This window comes from Parambassis ranga, unplaced genomic scaffold (assembly GCF_900634625.1).
Source record: "Parambassis ranga unplaced genomic scaffold, fParRan2.1 scaffold_21_arrow_ctg1, whole genome shotgun sequence".
In the NCBI taxonomy this organism is placed as follows: Eukaryota; Metazoa; Chordata; class Actinopteri; family Ambassidae; genus Parambassis; species Parambassis ranga.
The window spans coordinates 5,637,211-5,654,569 of record NW_021144767.1 but is presented as its reverse complement, the minus strand read 5'-3'; the positions used below and the strand labels follow the sequence as shown (position 1 = coordinate 5,654,569).

The window sequence follows — 17,359 nt, the reverse complement described above, 5'->3', positions numbered from 1 at the left end:
ATGTGGACTGGATTCTTTTGAACCTTTATTACAGTCTTGGTCATGTCAAACATCAGTAAAAAAATTGACTTTATTGCATTATTAGTTTTTGCACAGCACTGGATTTTCTTTTTTTCTCCCTAATGTGTTGTTCAGGGACAAAAACGTCCCCCAACTTTAACGGTTTTAAAAATATATTAGATAAATATATTTTTGAATTTTTTTTGCATAGACCTTTTCATTAACTTCAGTTCTAATCAACAGTAGTGAAAAAATCATTTTCCCCCAGGATTTTAACCCTTTAATCACCAATTTTATAAGGGGTGGTGCTGAAAATTGAAAAAAAAAAACACAAAATGGCTCATTTTTAATAGAAAAGGTGAATGTGGACTGGATTCTTTTGAACCTTTATTACAGTCTTGGTCATGTCAAACATCAGTAAAAAAATTGACTTTATTGCATTATTAGTTTTTGCACAGCACTGGATTTTCTTTTTTTCTCCCTAATGTGTTGTTCAGGGACAAAAACGTCCCCCAACTTTAACGGTTTTAAAAATATATTAGATAAATATATTTTTGAATTTTTTTTGCATAGACCTTTTCATTAACTTCAGTTCTAATCAACAGTAGTGAAAAAATCATTTCCCCCCAGGATTTTAACCCTTTAATCACCAATTTTATGAGGGGTGGTGCTGAAAATTGAAAAAAAAAAACACAAAATGGCTCATTTTTAATAGAAAAGGTGAATGTGGACTGGATTCTTTTGAACCTTTATTACAGTCTTGGTCATGTCAAACATCAGTAAAAAAATTGACTTTATTGCATTATTAGTTTTTGCACAGCACTGGATTTTCTTTTTTTCTCCCATTTTGTCCCATAGACTTACATTATAAACACACTTTTTTTGACTGCACAGCCATGGCACTACATAATCATGCATTCTTGATTGTTGGTGGTTTACCCTGTTGGTAGGAGGTAACATTTGTGATTTTTACAGTTAACAACTTAATTACCATATTAACCCTTTACCTGCAGGCCTGTGCTCATGTAGTGTAGTTTCTGGCTTGTATATGGAGTTATAGGGAGTATTTTAGCACATAATTGTGTGTCTACACACTGTGTGTGTATGTTAGAGAGGAAGAGAGCCATTTGCACACTGATCTTGTTGTCTGTGAGTACACACAACCACAGAGTCTTCATAGTAAACAAAAACAAAGAAAGTGTTGCTATGCACGTGTGGCCCTTTGATGTCTACAGGTGCAGACTAAACAAAACAAAAAGGCAAGTGGTCTTACATGTGACCTTGTGGTCATTTGATGGTGAGAAGAGCAGAAAGCAACATGAAGAGAGGATTCACTTGTGCACAATCTCTGGAAATGATTGTGCAGCCTGGCTCTATGAAGGGCCAGGCTGTGAAGCTGTGAAGGCTGCACAAGTAGATCCGTCACTTGTTCACAAGCGAATCCTTCATTCGTTCACAAGTGAATCCTTCACTCATGCACAGGTGAATCCTCTCTTCATGCTGCTTGCTGCTCTTGTCACCATTAAATGACCAGGAGGATGCATGCAAGTCCACTAGTGTTTTTGTTTTGTTTAGTCTGAACCTCTCAGCATCAAAGGGCCCGGCACTTACTTTTAGGGCTGCAACAAATTTACTTTACTTTACTTTACTAAACTACTTTTAATACTAATTTTAGTAGGGGACTAAACTGTAGATTAGATTTGGTTAGTCAATGATTATTTATTATGTTATCAAGTTATCTATCTATGGTGTCTATTTAGTAACATGCACATGTACGTATGGTCGTGTGGAGCGCAACACACCATGGAAAAGGGGCACTTAGACCTCACTTAGACTAATTCAGTGATCTCAACTGAGACACTAACCTAAAAGTAAAGTCACTCTACTGGAGGACGTGTTTTCCGAAAGCTAAAAAAAAAAAAAAAACAGCTATTTTACCCATCCACAACTTCAGACGCCAGAACTCCTGGATGTTTTCATTTTACATGCTTATGCATTGCCGTTGTACGTCTGAATTAGGTACACTTCACTTACTTAGTAACTTTATTTTCCTGACTTTCCTTCCCTGACAGTGTGCAAATGGCTCTCTTCCTCTCTAACATACACACACAGTGTGTAGACACACAATTATGTGCTAAAATACTCCCTATAACTCCATATACTTAAGCCAGAAACTACAGTACATGAGCACAGGCCTGCAGGTAAAGGGTTAATATGGTAATTAAGTTGTTAACTGTAAAAATCACAAATGTTACCTCCTACCAACAGGGTAAACCACCAACAATCAAGAATGCATGATTATGTAGTGCCATGGCTGTGCAGTCAAAAAAAGTGTGTTTATAATGGAAGTCTATGGGACAAAATGGGAGAAAAAAAGAAAATCCAGTGCTGTGCAAAAACTAATAATGCAATAAAGTCAATTTTTTTACTGATGTTTGACATGACCAAGACTATAATAAAGGTTCAAAAGAATCCAGTCCACATTCACCTTTTCTATTAAAAATGAGCCATTTTGTGTGTTTTTTTTTCAATTTTCAGCACCACCCCTTATAAAATTGGTGATTAAAGGGTTAAAATCCTGGGGGAAAATGATTTTTTCACTACTGTTGATTAGAACTGAAGTTAATTAAAAGGTCTATGCAAAAAAATTTCAAAAAAATATTTATCTAATATATTTTTAAAACCGTTAAAGTTAGGGGACGTTTTTGTCCCCGAACAACACATTAGGGGGTAAAATTTGCCCACAGTGTACCGTTGACCTATGAAAAATTTTAAAATCATATTAACAAAATTTATGTAAAATTAAGCTTATTGAGGAAAAATGATTCAATTTGTCCACATATTGACAAAGTTATGGCCAAAATAAACAGAAAAATTTCTCTCAGAGGACAAAAATGTCCCGAACAACGCATGAGGGTTAACACATCTTTGTTTTGTGTGGTGTTGTCAGACGGCAACCTTCGGGGTTCAAACTTGAAGCCCATGCGGAAGTGTCAAAACTTGTAATTCATGCCGCAACCACTGGGGGCTGGCTCCAAAAGCGAGTCATTTCCCATAGACCCCCATGTTAAAATGTCCGACTTCACAGCAGGAATGAACATGTTTACAGCCTGGTAAAAAAAAACATTCTGGTCTCAGATGATAGGTTCTCTTCTAGTGTCAATTGTATGGGGGGGATTTTTTTTATATAACTTACTCGTTTTAATTATATTCGGACTTAAAATTCTGCATAATTATAGGCGTTGCCACTTGAGCAGCAGAAGGCTGACATATAACAATGCGAGTTTCCTGCTTTCATGATCGCCCGCCCCCAAACTCCACTCGTGCTCCCCCTCTTTGTACGTATTTGGAGTTTTTGGCGGACGTGATGCTTCCAACATGGCGGCTCCCACGAGCCTCAGAACGGCTCTTCAGAAACAAATGGGTGACATCACGGAAGCTCTGTCTATAGTTTTTACTCTCAATGGGTTTTGTCTTTCTTTAAAAGGAACCTCCTACAGATCTTTGAAGGCATGGATGGGAATTGAACCCATGATCTTTGGTTTACGAGACCAACACCTTACCACTTGGCCACCACGCCACCACGGCTTTTTCTTTTAACTTCTGAATTGATCACTGATCGTGATCAACACACACAACATAAAACAGCAGAAGTCTTGTGATCCTACACTCAGAGAAACCACAACAGCATGCAGCTTTACCTTCAGGTCTAACAGCTGGGAGCTTTTTCCAGCATTATTCTGTCTCAGCATGATCATGGCTAACAGGACACACACATTTACATCAACACAGGCGGCCGCGTATGGATGAACACACTGACCCCTAAAACCAGATAAACACACACATCAAATCACATCAAACACACACACATCATTCTAGAACTGATATGTTATTAGTCAATAAAAACCCACAGCCACCCCACAGGTAAAGAGCACAGGACAGAAGAGACACATCCACAGGACAACACTCAGCAGTCCATCTTCACCTCAAAGAGAAAGGACAGTCATTCTTTTGAGGACAATAATGTCCACATTTTAAACAGAGGACAGGTGGTTTGTAAGGATGGAAGTTAGGATGCTACAGTACATAACAGAAGCTCACAGGCAGACATGTTTTTTCCAGCATAGTAACGCCGTGTTACGTGGTCTGCGGTCTCTGCTTTGCTCATTGTGGAGTCACATGTGCTGTATTGTACTGTTTGTGAAAAAAGAAGGATAGTGTTTTATTACAAACACCACTGAAGCCTCCATGAGGTTGTTCTTGTATAGTTCCTGTGATGTTTAGGTTACCATTGTAAGATCCAAACCAGGTGTGCAGTGTAAAAACAATACACTTCAGAGCTTCAGGGCATTTATTGTTCATTAAAAATATCTAAAGTTGGTTATCCATCAACAACAATGGAGAAATGACAGTGATGAATCAGCCTACAACTGAATTTACAGTAAGTTGGAATATTTGTAGGGGCATCGATCTTCAGTAATAACTGCTAATAATAATTATACAGAAGAAATGGTGCACTGGAGGAACAATAATACTTGATAAATACTGTACAGTGTGTGATGCACACTCTACTTTTAGGAACATCTAAAGTGTGAAGAAATAGGAGCTGTCATCACAATAAAGACGGACACAGTGCAACAGTCTGTTGCTAAAATGCTTCATCAAAAAGCATCGGAGCTCAGCGACAAAAGTTCAAGTAATAAAGCAACAAAAGCATTAAAGGATGTTATATCAATATATCATGTCTGTTATATCAAATATAGACATGAACGGTATTAAACTGGCTGCTGAAACTACAGCTATGAAGCTATAGCTTAACGGTGTTACACGGCTATAACGGTGTAACATGCATTTATGCTTGCATTTCAGAATCAGAATCAATAAAGTATTTCTGATTCTGATTCTGAAATGCAAGCATAAATGCATGTTACACCGTGTGGGCGGGGCAACGTCATGAAGTTGACCCTTCGCCACCATAGAGAAAGCTGCTGTGTTTCTTGATTTGTTCATCCTACCTGCCTCTTACTCTATCATGACATCAGCCCCTGTGCACCTTTTAAAACCCCCAAATCGTCATATGTGGGCGTGGCCACATGGCTCAGCAGCTCCCCCTGGAATGAGATCTGAGTCCCACGCAATTCAGAAGTATGCCTACTACCAATGTCCAATAGATGAATAGATCCTCCACATCTTCTAGGGTCCCTTCAGGGCAGAGGGGTTCTCCCGGTGATGTCTTTCTTTGTGAGAAAATGTTGTCCAATGCACTGAGCGACCAATTTATTAGCTCCATGTCAAAAAATTATCCCAAGGATAGCAAAGCAGGGTGTTCAGGGAATAAAAAGTCACAAAAATCACAGGACAGGACAAGCCTTATCTAGACATGGAGGACAGTCTCCTCATGGAGGACAGTCTCGCCGGGTAGAAGAGGAGAAGAAGATCCATGTGAAGCAGGTTCCATGGTGTAATGGTTAGCACTCTGGACTTTGACTCCAGCGATCTGAGTTCAAATCTCAGTGGAACCTTTTGTTTGGATGGTAATACTGGTGTCCTAATCTAACAGTAGTCATAGTAGTCAACAGTCAGTAGTTGGTGTAAAATAATTGGATTAGAGATTAGATTAGAATATGCATTGACTAGATTTATTTTGTAACTGTATCCCAAGCCTCCATAGATGATGAGAAATGCTGTCTTTCCACCCAGATGACTATAGCAGACTGTCAACACACACACACTAACTAGCACATTAATGCTAACATCAGTGGATAGCTGCTGCAATGTACGGTAAGTGTGTTATAGCTGTATAACACACTGTATAGAGTGTAACATGTATAGCCAGAAACTATGCCAGGGACTTGTGCAGGACTAGTTGATAGCCCATCATTAGAGTTTAAATGGGGGTGAAACCTGCTAGGAAGGGATGAAAGGACAGAGTTGTAAACAGGTGAGAGCTGATGGTTTTTTCACATAGATGACTCTTTCCGCCATCTATGTGAAATTGAAAAAAACTCCTCATTTCAGGTGAGATGATGAAGCCCAGTGCTTGGATGCTGTCCATTGAAGGAGAGGTGGTGGTGGGACCACACAACAGTTTCAGAGGACAGGAGGGGTTCATATATCAGTGAGTTACAGAAGAATCAGAAGGAAAGGAAACAGTGATGACTGCAGGTTTGGAGCAAACAATCAGTCCTGGAGTCTGAGCTGCTCTGATTGTGGTTACTCTGTCTGTCACAATAACAGAGAAACATCCATCTCCTCCTCCTCTGGCTCTGACAGAGCAGCAGTGTATGTGGACTGTCCTGCTGGCACTCTGTCCTTCTACAGACTCTCCTCTGACACACTGATCCACCTCCACACCTTCAGCACCACATTCACTCAGCCTCTACATGCTGGGTTCTGGTTGGGTTCTGGTTCCTCAGTGAGTCTGTGCTGTGTGTAGAAGCAGAGTGTGTGGAAGTGACAGCAGCTTCAACTTTGTGCTTTAAATGTTGATGATGTTTCACTTTCATTTGAATCACTGACTGTGATTTCAGGTCAGAACATGTTTTTGTCTTAGAAGCAGTGAAATGAAGAATGTGAAGCTGAATTTATGATCATGAACTTTGACATGTCCTCACAAATGAAACCCTTACATTAAGAAATGCATGATTCCATGTTGTTATGGCTCTGATATTAAAATGTAGTATTATAATAGGAGTTAATGGACCTAAGTGGAAAACACCATTTAAAACTGCTGCAACACAAACACTAATAACTCCAACTCAATATTTTGGATAAACTTTGACATGACAGATATAAAATAATGCCTGAGCCTCCCAACTTGTACAATAACTTGTTTTGTGCATTTTTACATGAAATATTTGCATCATGCAATCTACCTGGCATTTAAAGTGTTAAACTCCTCCAATGATGTCATGTTTGGTAGTTCTGAGCAGTCCTGAAGTTGTTCCACATATTTATGCAGAAAAATATGAATCTGTTAAGTTTTTAGAGCAGTTTTTAGAAGCGGACATTTTTGTCCCTGATGACACAAAGGGTAGTAAATGTGTTTCCCAGTGTTCTGGTGATGGATCAGACATTTGAACATTTACATTTGAATTCTAAAATTTGTGTTGAACTGCCCGATTGCCCTTTTTTCCCTCAACCTGTGACGTCGGCGGAACTGCGATCACTCACCTGCTCCTGCCCGGGACGTTAAAAAGAAGCAAAGACACAAAGAAAGACTCAGAGAGACACTGCAGCGCTACCACACAGCTGTGGACCTTTCAAAAGCAAAAGCATTGAAGGCATTCAGTGCCACAATGGAGAGATGTGGATCTTGAGGAGCTGCGTGAATTCCTGGGGCTGCTGATCCTGGGCGGCATGTACCGGTCCAGACACGAGTCCATGAAGAGCCTCTGGGATGAAACAACAGGGAGGGTCATTTTTGCAGCCAAGATGTCCCAAAAAAGGTTTTCCTCCATCAACCTCGCTATGTGATTTGATGATCGACTGTCCTGGCCAGAGCGCCACAGGTGAGACAAGCTGGCTCCTGTGCGAGATCTGTGGACCCAATGGACCACCTGCATCCCAAAAATATATAACCCAGCGAGGGATGTATGTGTTAATGAACAGCTGGTCCCTTTCAGGGGCCGCTGTTCGTTCAAACAATACATTCCCTCCAAACCCGCCAAGTACGGGTTAAAAATCTGGGTGCTGAGTGATGTGCAGACCTCCTATGCATGGAGATTGGAGTTGTACACAGAGGTCTGCCGCATCAGCACCCAGAGAACGGAACCAGGGGATGCGGGTGGTCCTTCAGCTAAGAATTTCCTTCGGGATTAATAAAGTTTTATCTTATCTTATCTTATCTTAACTGAAAAGGGCTACACAGTGACTGCGGGCAATTTTTTACATCTTTCCCCCTGGCTGCAGAGCTCCAAAAGGGCAAGATTGCTCTGGTCGGGACAGTGCGAAAAAATAAGCCAGAGCTCCCCCAGCAGCTGCTCACCGTGAAGCAGAGACAGGTGCTGTCCTCTTGCTTTGCATTCACCCAGGACTGGACAGCAGTGTCGTATGTACGAAGAATGTGGTCCTCCGCAGTACAAAAAACGGGGAGCCAGTATTCCAGGAGTCTGGTAAGTTAAAGCCCCAGATCATCCTGGACTACAGCAAAGCCAAAGGAGCTGTGGACCACCTGGACCAGGTAAGCAACATATCAATTATTACCCAAGTTATTTACTTATGTACATGTTAAGTAAATACATTTGTATGTAGTATTATTATGTATTATTGTGATTGTCTGATATAGCCATACTATTTATTCAATTGTATTCCATATTTTACATATTATTGGAAGATTTCAGACTCTTTTTCATAATAAGAAGGTTGTGTGTAAATGTATTCAAACCATCTGAGCATTTCTTTTTCAGATGTGTGGTACATACTCGTGCCGGCGCAAGACACCGAGAGGGCCAACGTGCATTTTATATCACATGCTGGACATGTCTTAATGGCTTCAATGCTTTTGTACTCTTTGTGGCTGTCGATCCTGCATGGAACAGCCAGAAAACCTGGTCCTTCAGGAAGAAGGAAGAAGGAAAAGAAGAAGAAGAAGAGGAAGAAAAAGAAGGGCCAGGGCCATCTAAAAGCCGCAAGCAGTGCACTTTGTGCTTCCAGCGCAGACGTGTGTGGAGCCACTGTGCCAAATGTGGGGCACACTGTGCCAAATGTGGGGCCCATGTCTGCAAAATGCGTCATGATGTCATCTGCAGTGATTGCCTTAAAATGTTAAAAAATATTTCAAAAGAAGAAAAAAAAATGTTCAATGTCTAATTACGTCTGAAGTTATTTTAAAAACAATTTGATGCAGTGAAATTAAAAAATATTTATATATGACATTGTTATTGTACTTGTGATTTTTTTTTTAAAGTTTATGGGAGGACAAGGTTCCCATTGGTGATCTGATAGTGAGAGAACTTGATGCTCTCCTTCATATCTGCATCCTTGACTCTTGGCAATGGCAGGTATATGGTTTCACACAAAATATGTGATACAAATTAGAGTCATTTTTAACAATGATAAAAAAACATAACACAACACATCCACACCATCTCACTGTATAATGCTAAGCTATTGTTTCCTTGACAGCTATTATGTAGAAGAAGTCGAGCAGTTCAGGATCGTTGACGAGGGAGAAACGTGCGATCTCATGGATGGAAAAATGTGCAGTGGATACAGATCATATCAGCCCCAGTGGCCTAATGGATAAGGCACTGGCCTCCTAAGCCAGGGATTGTGGGTTCGAGTCCCATCTGGGGTGTTTACAGCAGAGTGTTCTGTGTCCACTGGTCAGTGGACCAAACCAACCTGTGTGAAAATGCATTTCAATGTTTTCCCTAAACTCCATGTGTCAGCAGCTCACTTTTCATGAGCACTATGCTGCACAGTGAACTGATATACACTCTAAAAACAATAAGCAGGCTCTACTCAACGTCTTTGGTGAAACATTTTTACACTTCAAAATATTAAGTAAACATGAAACTAATTATTTGCTTCCGGCGCGGCCTCGCGGTAGCAGCCAGCCAGAGAAGCTCCGCACACCGCGGGTGTATTAAGTTGTTTTTCGTAATTTATTTCTACTCTAAACACTCTACTTCGTACTAAATCGAAGTATAAGCGGTCAGGCACTTCAATAATGCGTCTTTTTCGGACTTTCTTCGTGGTCTTCATCGCTTTTGGAGCACTTTTATCATGCCGCGTCTCGGCCGTGACGGAAACACGCCAGGGCTCCATTGTTTACACCAGGGATCAGCTGATGAGTCTCCAGCACAGTGGGATGTATGGCCAGCGACACGAAATCCCCAAAGAACTAAGAAGGAAACAACGTGGAAGCAGAGGGGGCAAAAGAAGACAGCTGAGGAAAAGAAGATACAAGCCGTATCTTCCTTCTATCGTCATGGGTAATGTTAGATCACTGGGTAATAAGATGGAAGAGTTAACATCTCTCACAAAGAGCGAGTGTGTGTTTCGTGAGGCGTCTGTAATGTGCTTTACAGAGACGTGGCTGCACGCAAACATACCGGACTCTACCGTGAGTTTAGCCGGCTTTCAGTTGGTACGGGCGGACAGGAACTGCACCGAGAGCGGCAGGAAGAAAGGAGGGGGACTGGCGCTCTACGTGAACAACCGGTGGTGCAGCCCGGGACACGTTACGGTAAAGGAGCGTGTGTGCAGCCCGGACATTGAACTGCTAGCGGTGAGTCTACGTCCGTATTATTTGCCCAGAGAGTTCTCTCACGCCATTGTACTCGTTGTTTACATTGCTCCCTCGGCTGAGGCGTCGCGGGCTACTGACGTCATCAGCTCTGTGACCGCGAGGCTTCAGACCCAGCACCCTAATGCCTTCATAGCGATTTCTGGCGATTTTAACCATGTTAATCTGAAATCAACTCTGCCCACTTTCAGGCAGTTTGTGGACTGTAAAACAAGAGAAAATAAAACTCTAGATTTACTGTATGCTAATGTTAAAGAGGCATACAGCTCCATAGCTCTCCCTCCCTTGGGCAGATCAGACCATAGCCTAGTCCACCTCAAACCCCAGTATATACCAGCAGTACAGCGGCAGCCGGTGACCACCAAAACTGTACGGAGGTGGACACCGGAAGCCCTGGAGACCCTGCAGGGATGTTTTGAGGTGACTGACTGGGATGTGTTCTGTGACACTCACGGTGAGGATGTAGACACACTCACAGACTGTATCACAGAATATGTTCATTTTTGTACAGATTCTCTAATCCCCACCAGGTCAATACGCTGCTTTCCAAACAATAAACCATGGGTGACAAAGGACATCAAGGCATCACTCAACAGAAAGAAGACAGCCTTCTTGAGTGGAGACAGAGAGGAGATGAGGAGGGCCCAGGCAGAGGTGAAGGAGAAGATTGGAGAGGGCAAGGAGAGCTACAGGAGGAAGCTGGAGAGCCAACTTGCCCGGAACAACTTGAGGGAGGTATGGAGTGGCATGCGAACCATCACCGGCCACAATAGGACCTCTGACCAGCTGATGGATGGAGATCTGCAGGAGGCCAACCAGCTGAACCTGTTTTTCAACAGGTTTGATAGTCCACTCCCTGACCACCCTCCCCCTCCCTGTGATGCACCATTAACACCTGTCAATAACAACAATGTACCTCCTCCTCCCCCTCCCCCTAACCATACTAACCAGTTTCACCTTCCCATCAATAACATCACCCTGCCCCCCTTACCCCACCTTCCATTAACAACCCCCCACCCTCCCCCATCAGATCTCTCTCTCTGCTCTTCTGTGTCCACAGTTGCCATCACCACAGAAGATGTGAGGAGGGAGTTCAGTCGACTACGACCGGGAAAAGCTGCAGGACCGGACGGACTCAGCCCCAGAGTACTCAGGGACTGTGCCACACAGCTGTGTGGGGTCTTCCAGCACATCTTCTCCCTGAGTCTGAGCCTGATGACTGTCCCTGCCCTGTGGAAGACAACATGCCTTGTTCCTGTGCCCAAGACCAAACATCCAAGCACACACAGCGACTACAGACCAGTTGCTCTGACTTCACATGTGATGAAGTCTCTGGAGAGGCTGGTCCTGAAACACCTGCGTGCTGTTGTGGAACCATCGCTGGACCCCCTGCAGTTTGCTTACCAGCCCCGTATTGGAGTGGAGGACGCCATCATCTACCTGCTGCACAGAGCACACACCTACTTGGAGGAGGCAGGTAACACTGTTAGAATCATGTTCTTTGATTTTTCCAGTGCGTTTAACACCGTGCAGCCTGCCCTTTTGAATAGGAAGCTCCTGGACATGCAGGTAGAGACCCCACTGGTCACCTGGATCACTAACTATCTTACAGGTCGACCACAATTTGTGAGGCTGAGGAACATCGTCTCGGACACGATAGTGAGCAGCACGGGGGCACCCCAGGGCACGGTACTGTCTCCATTCCTGTTCACACTCTATACATCGGACTTCAGACACTGCTCACAGTCCTGCCACCTGCAGAAGTTCTCGGATGACTCTGCCATTGTGGGCTGTACCAGCAGAGGTCGGGAGGTGGAGTATATGAGTGTGGTGGACAGCTTTGTGGAGTGGTGCGGACAGAACCACCTGCAGCTGAATGTCACAAAGACAAGAGAGCTGGTGGTGGACTTCAGGAAGCACCAGACACTCCCTAACCCGGTCAGCATCAAGGGTACCAACGTGGACATTGTGGACAGCTACAAATACCTGGGTGTCCACATTGACCACAAACTGGACTGGTCCACAAACGCAGAGGCAATATACAGGAAGGGACAGAGTCGCCTGTATCTACTGAGGAGACTCAGGTCCTTTAACGTCTGCCAGACCATGCTGCAGATGTTTTACCACTCGGTGGTCTCCAGCGTCATCTTCTACGCTGTAGTGTGCTGGGGCAGCAGGATGAAGGCGGCCGACACCAACAGACTCAACAAGCTCATTAGGAAGGCTGGCTCGGTGCTGGGAGTGGAGCTGGAGTCTGTGGTGGAGGTGACGGAGAGGAGGATACTGAGGAAACTCCTCAGTATTCGTAACAACACGTCTCACCCCCTGCACGACACACTGCTGTCCTACAGGAGCACATTCAGCGGTAGACTGAGACTACCGAGGAGCAGCACAGAACGCCACAGGAGGTCCTTCCTGCCAGTGGCCATCAGACTGTATAACTCCTCCCCTTTCTGTAGGGAGAAGCACTAGATAATCATGTCAGGCATCACTGTCATTCCTATATTGTGTTTACTTAGCACCTTACATCTCCATATTGTATCCATGTATCATATATTGTGCTCATACCGCGTACTGTACTCTTTTTGGATTATAGTGACACTTATACTCTTATACTCTGTACTTAACTGCATTTAATGTAACTTAATACCTCTGGCACAAGAATTTCCTTCGGGATTAATAAAGTTTTATCTTATCTTATCTTATCTTATCTTATTTAAATATACTATACAGTTAACAACCAGAAAGTGTGTCTGGGCCATGTGCAGGACTAGTTGACGGCCCATCGTTAGAGATTGAATGTGAGTGAAGTCTGCTAGGAAGGGATGAAGGGACAGAGCTGTAAACAGGTGAGAGCTGATGCAGCATCACTTATTACCTGAGTTTCCCCACAGGGAAGCTGCTGTTTACAAGCTGTTTAAAGAGAGAAGCAAGAAAACAACAGTCAACCAGTCCCCCTCCGGCAGTTTCATTGTCATTAGCCAGTCGTTAGACACACCTGGCCCAGTCAGCCAGATCATCACAGGTAACAAGTGCCCCTTGTGAGGGTTGAAGTCACAATCTTCAGATTATGAGACTGACTCGCTGCCTACTGCACTAACGAGGCTCAGAAAGAGGTGAAACATGGTCTTTTTTCTTTTTCTTTTTAAAATAAAGACATCTACAGTGCTCATGCTGGCTACTGCACCAACAAACATTCTTAATTTAAATCAAATGAATGTGTTCTATAAAAGGCTCTAAAGGTAAAACATCACAGTAATTCTTCCTGTGACACCTTCACTACCAGTGATGGTAAGTGCTCTTGTTTCAAATGTGCACTGTACCATTGAAGCTCGTCTGTGAAGTGTAGTGCCTCTGTGTGTATGTCACAGTGATGTTAACAGAAGTCAGGTAGGTCTGTTAACACATATAAAAACAGCTTACTGAACAACAGTATAGATGTGAAGGTGAATATATGTCCCCTCACATGTTCCTCGGTTAAAAGGGTCATTGCATTGGCCAGGAATCGAACCCAAAATATAACCCAAAATATTGTCCCTCCAGGCCGAAATGGGCCTGGAGGGACGGCCCACCCTTCTGGATATCCGCAGTGCTGTGGCTACCTACGTAAGTTTCAGATACTCTCCCAGTTTCCCTGAATGCCCTATGATCCATACAGATGTCGCCTTTTGCTTGTCTTTTTTCCACAGAACTTTGAGGACAACAATCCGACCATGAAGGAGGCAGTGTCCTCCTTCATGTGTCATAACATTGATACACAGGAGCGTTTTTACGCCTTACACAAAAACCTTGGCCGGGCAAAGTCCCTCAGGGAGGTATTTGTGCGGCTGTCCCTAAGGCAGGCCTCCGTGGAAGAACTAAAAGACAGAGATGACTCCCCATCCACCTCTGGACTGAAGAGGGCCAGGGAATCATCTCTTGAGGCAGAAGAGCGCCCAGCCAAGGTAACTCACTTGTGTGCAGTTGGTGGAACATGCTGCAAGCCAATAAATGTTAGCATGTCAGTTAGCATGCCAATTTGACGGACCACCATTGTAGAAGTGACCCTAATCTGATGATGAACTGGCTTACCCTCAGGACAGCTAGGGACAGTAACCCGCCATCTGATCAGGGACACTTGCCTGTAATGTACAGATTAATCCACAGGGAGGTGCTGTACTGGTGCCCAAGGTTCCCTCAGTGTGCAGGGGTGATGGATGGGAGTCATATTCCCATTATTGCTCCTGAGGATAACCATGCTGACTATTTTTATTTATTCAACATCTGTCCAGTCAGCAGTCTTCCCCATGATTGTGTCTGCTTTGCAGGTGTTTTGAGTTCATCATCTGATCACAGTGTGACATCATTAGTTTATAATATTGACCTTTTCCACAATATTCTCATTTTTGGAGATGCACCTGTACATGGTGGCTGATTATGACAAACTAATGAAGTGCTGTGAAAATAAGTTAAATATAAAAACATGAGACAGTGGGGACCTTGGGTGTCTCCTTCAGCCACAGACCTTTGTCCAGACAGGGGTCAGACTGTATAACATCAGTCCATCTGTACTCTAACCTCTGTACTTTATCACCATGTTTACACCCAGTGACACTGATGGGGAAACAGTACAGTGTTTTTTCTCTTAGTGCAATAACATCCTCACCTACAGTGTAATACTCAGAGTTTTTCATGATATCATAACAGGACATAATACATCTCTGTGCATTTCTCATCTGTATATCTGCATATCTTATGACATGACATGACATCCACTGGTAGGTCATCGGTTCTTTGAACTCAAACGTTTGAACTAGTGCCGTCACATGATTACAATTTTAATCACATTAATCACTGTTGCTGTATATTTATTTTGTGATTAACCTATACTCATTGGATGAACTCAATTAAATTGAGTTTTTCCATCCAATAAATACTGGTAGCCCTGACTCAAAACAAGTACGTTAATGCAATATAATGTATTTGAATTGGACCAACATGATTTTTTCAGTGCTGCTTAGGCTAACACAGAGCGTTAGCTCTGGGCTAACGTTAGCCTGTCAGCTACACTACAAAAGTAAAGCAAAGCACTTTTGGATTGCGTTAGCTGGCGGCGAGCTGTGCTCTCAGTGTGTTAAGGATGAATTCAACGTGCCTGTGTAGAAAACTCCAAGTACTAACCGTGTTCACCACTTACCTCTGACAGCTATATGACGGGACCATAGACGTTAGCTACAACGAATGCTAACTAATCTTAGCTGCTTGTAGCCTGTCTACCCCAACATGAACAATGACTGACATTTCTTCTTAAACCCAAGGTCCATTTATCTTAAGGCATGCACATTGTTTCACATAAAGATAATAAACTTATTGAATAGAAGACAGAAAACTTACCAACAGTAGTTTCGTAGTAGTAGCAGAGGCAGATGACGGGTAGGACAGAGGCTGATCTCCTGATCTCCTTATTCAGTAGTGAGTTGACATTCCTTATTATTGCCGAGGGGATCGCTGGCTTAAAATGTCTACGTGCAGCCTCTACTTTCACTCCTGCCTTACAGCCCCTGTACTTCTTCCTCAGCTCTCCCTGGACCTTGGGCTGCATTCTGACTTTAGTCCTCAGTGCAAAGACTTCTTCTCTTGAATAAACAATATCAGTTGTAGATTGCTTCTAGGAGTTTGAGCAGACTGCTGTTTACAGGGTCTAAGTTGGAATATGAACTTGTTTGGGTTAAAGATAATTGCTATAAATGTAAACATAAGACAGACCTTCAATCTACTGAAGGTGAAAGAAGAGGGCTCGTCCAGGATTTGAACCCGGGACCTCTCGGACCCGAAGCGAGAATCATACCCCTAGACCAACGAGCCACATGTGACCTCTTGCTTTTCATGTTTCAGTCAGTGCAAGAACAACACAAAGCACATGTTTTTCTTAGTTTGACATTGGTAAAGATATGTACAAAGATTTCTGGTTAGGAATATATAGTGTTGAACAGGGACTTGAACCCTGGGCCCTCAGATTAAAAGTCTGAGTTCCTTCAAGATCCACCCACAGAGATCCTGAAAACATATAACTCAGATTCCCAACCAGAATAGTAGCAGAACTGAAGACACCACTTGGAGGAGTGTCTTCAAAAACCAATCCTTGAGTCCAATGTACCAACCAGCACACAGTAAGTGAAACAGGCATGTCCATGCTTCAACAATGAAAACACAGATTGGCCGTACGGGGATTGAGCTAACCGGCCCTATTGACTAACTTGACTGTTATTCTGGAATTCTGCCTATCATTCCGGAATACTGATGTCTATACTGGAATGCTACTGTTTATTCTGGATTTCTGCATTTCATTCTAAAATTTTGACTTTCATTATGGACTGCTTTTCATTCTGGAATGGTATCTTTCATTCCACAAATCTGCTTTTCATTCTGTTATGCTGACTTTTGTCCTGGAATGTTGCCTTTCATTTTGGAACACACGCTTCCATGACATCACAGGCCACTGTCAGGTTAGGGGTTTAATTCCAGAATTTTGTCTACCATTCCGGAATCCTGCCTATCATTCTGGAGTGGGTGGATGGATGTCTATTCCAGGATGCTCTCATTCTAGATTTCTGCCTTTCATTTGGGAATGCTTTCTTCCATTCTGGGATGCTTTTCATTCCAGTATGATGTCATGCTGACTTCTGTTCCACTATACAGAGTGTTATTCGGGAATTCTGCCTATCATTCCGGAATACTGATGTCTATTCTGGAATGAGGCCACTTATTCTGGATTACTGCCTTTCATTCCGGAAATTTGAATTTCATTCTGGAATGCTTTTCATTCCGAAATGCTGCCTTTGATTCTGCAAGTCTGCTTTTCGTCCAAGGCGCTGTGTTAAGGTTGCAGTCTCCGCTGGAGGACAATCCTGAGACAGAAACTGGTACACCCAAAGGATAAAACTCCCACAGCAATATCATATATGCAGTCCAGTGCAGTGAGGAATGCTCTGATCTGTACATTGGAGAAACTAAACAACCACTCCACAGGAGAATGGCTCAGCACAGGAGAGCCACCTCCTCAGGACAAAACTCAGCTGTTCACCTCCACCTCAAAGACAAAGGACACTCCTTTGAGGACAACAATGT

At 43.1% G+C, this 17,359-nt stretch overlaps 4 non-coding genes and 1 pseudogene across 4 annotated transcripts; 3 read left to right on the top strand and 2 right to left on the bottom strand.

Annotated features, from left to right (window-relative positions):
• Nucleotides 1-3,508: 3,508 nt before the first annotated feature.
• On the bottom strand, nucleotides 3,509-3,580 carry trnat-cgu (transfer RNA threonine (anticodon CGU)). The gene has a single exon. It is a non-coding gene; the product is annotated as a tRNA-Thr (tRNA).
• Nucleotides 3,581-5,450: 1,870 nt separating this feature from the next.
• On the top strand, nucleotides 5,451-5,522 carry trnaq-uug (transfer RNA glutamine (anticodon UUG)). Its single transcript has one exon. It is a non-coding gene; the product is annotated as a tRNA-Gln (tRNA).
• Nucleotides 5,523-9,225: 3,703 nt separating this feature from the next.
• trnar-ccu (transfer RNA arginine (anticodon CCU)) lies at nucleotides 9,226-9,298 on the top strand. Its single transcript has one exon. It is a non-coding gene; the product is annotated as a tRNA-Arg (tRNA).
• Nucleotides 9,299-13,801: 4,503 nt separating this feature from the next.
• Nucleotides 13,802-17,359, top strand: part of LOC114429887 (ribonuclease inhibitor-like) — a 34,651-nt pseudogene continuing 31,093 nt past the window's right edge.
• trnap-cgg (transfer RNA proline (anticodon CGG)) lies at nucleotides 16,025-16,096 on the bottom strand. The gene has a single exon. It is a non-coding gene; the product is annotated as a tRNA-Pro (tRNA).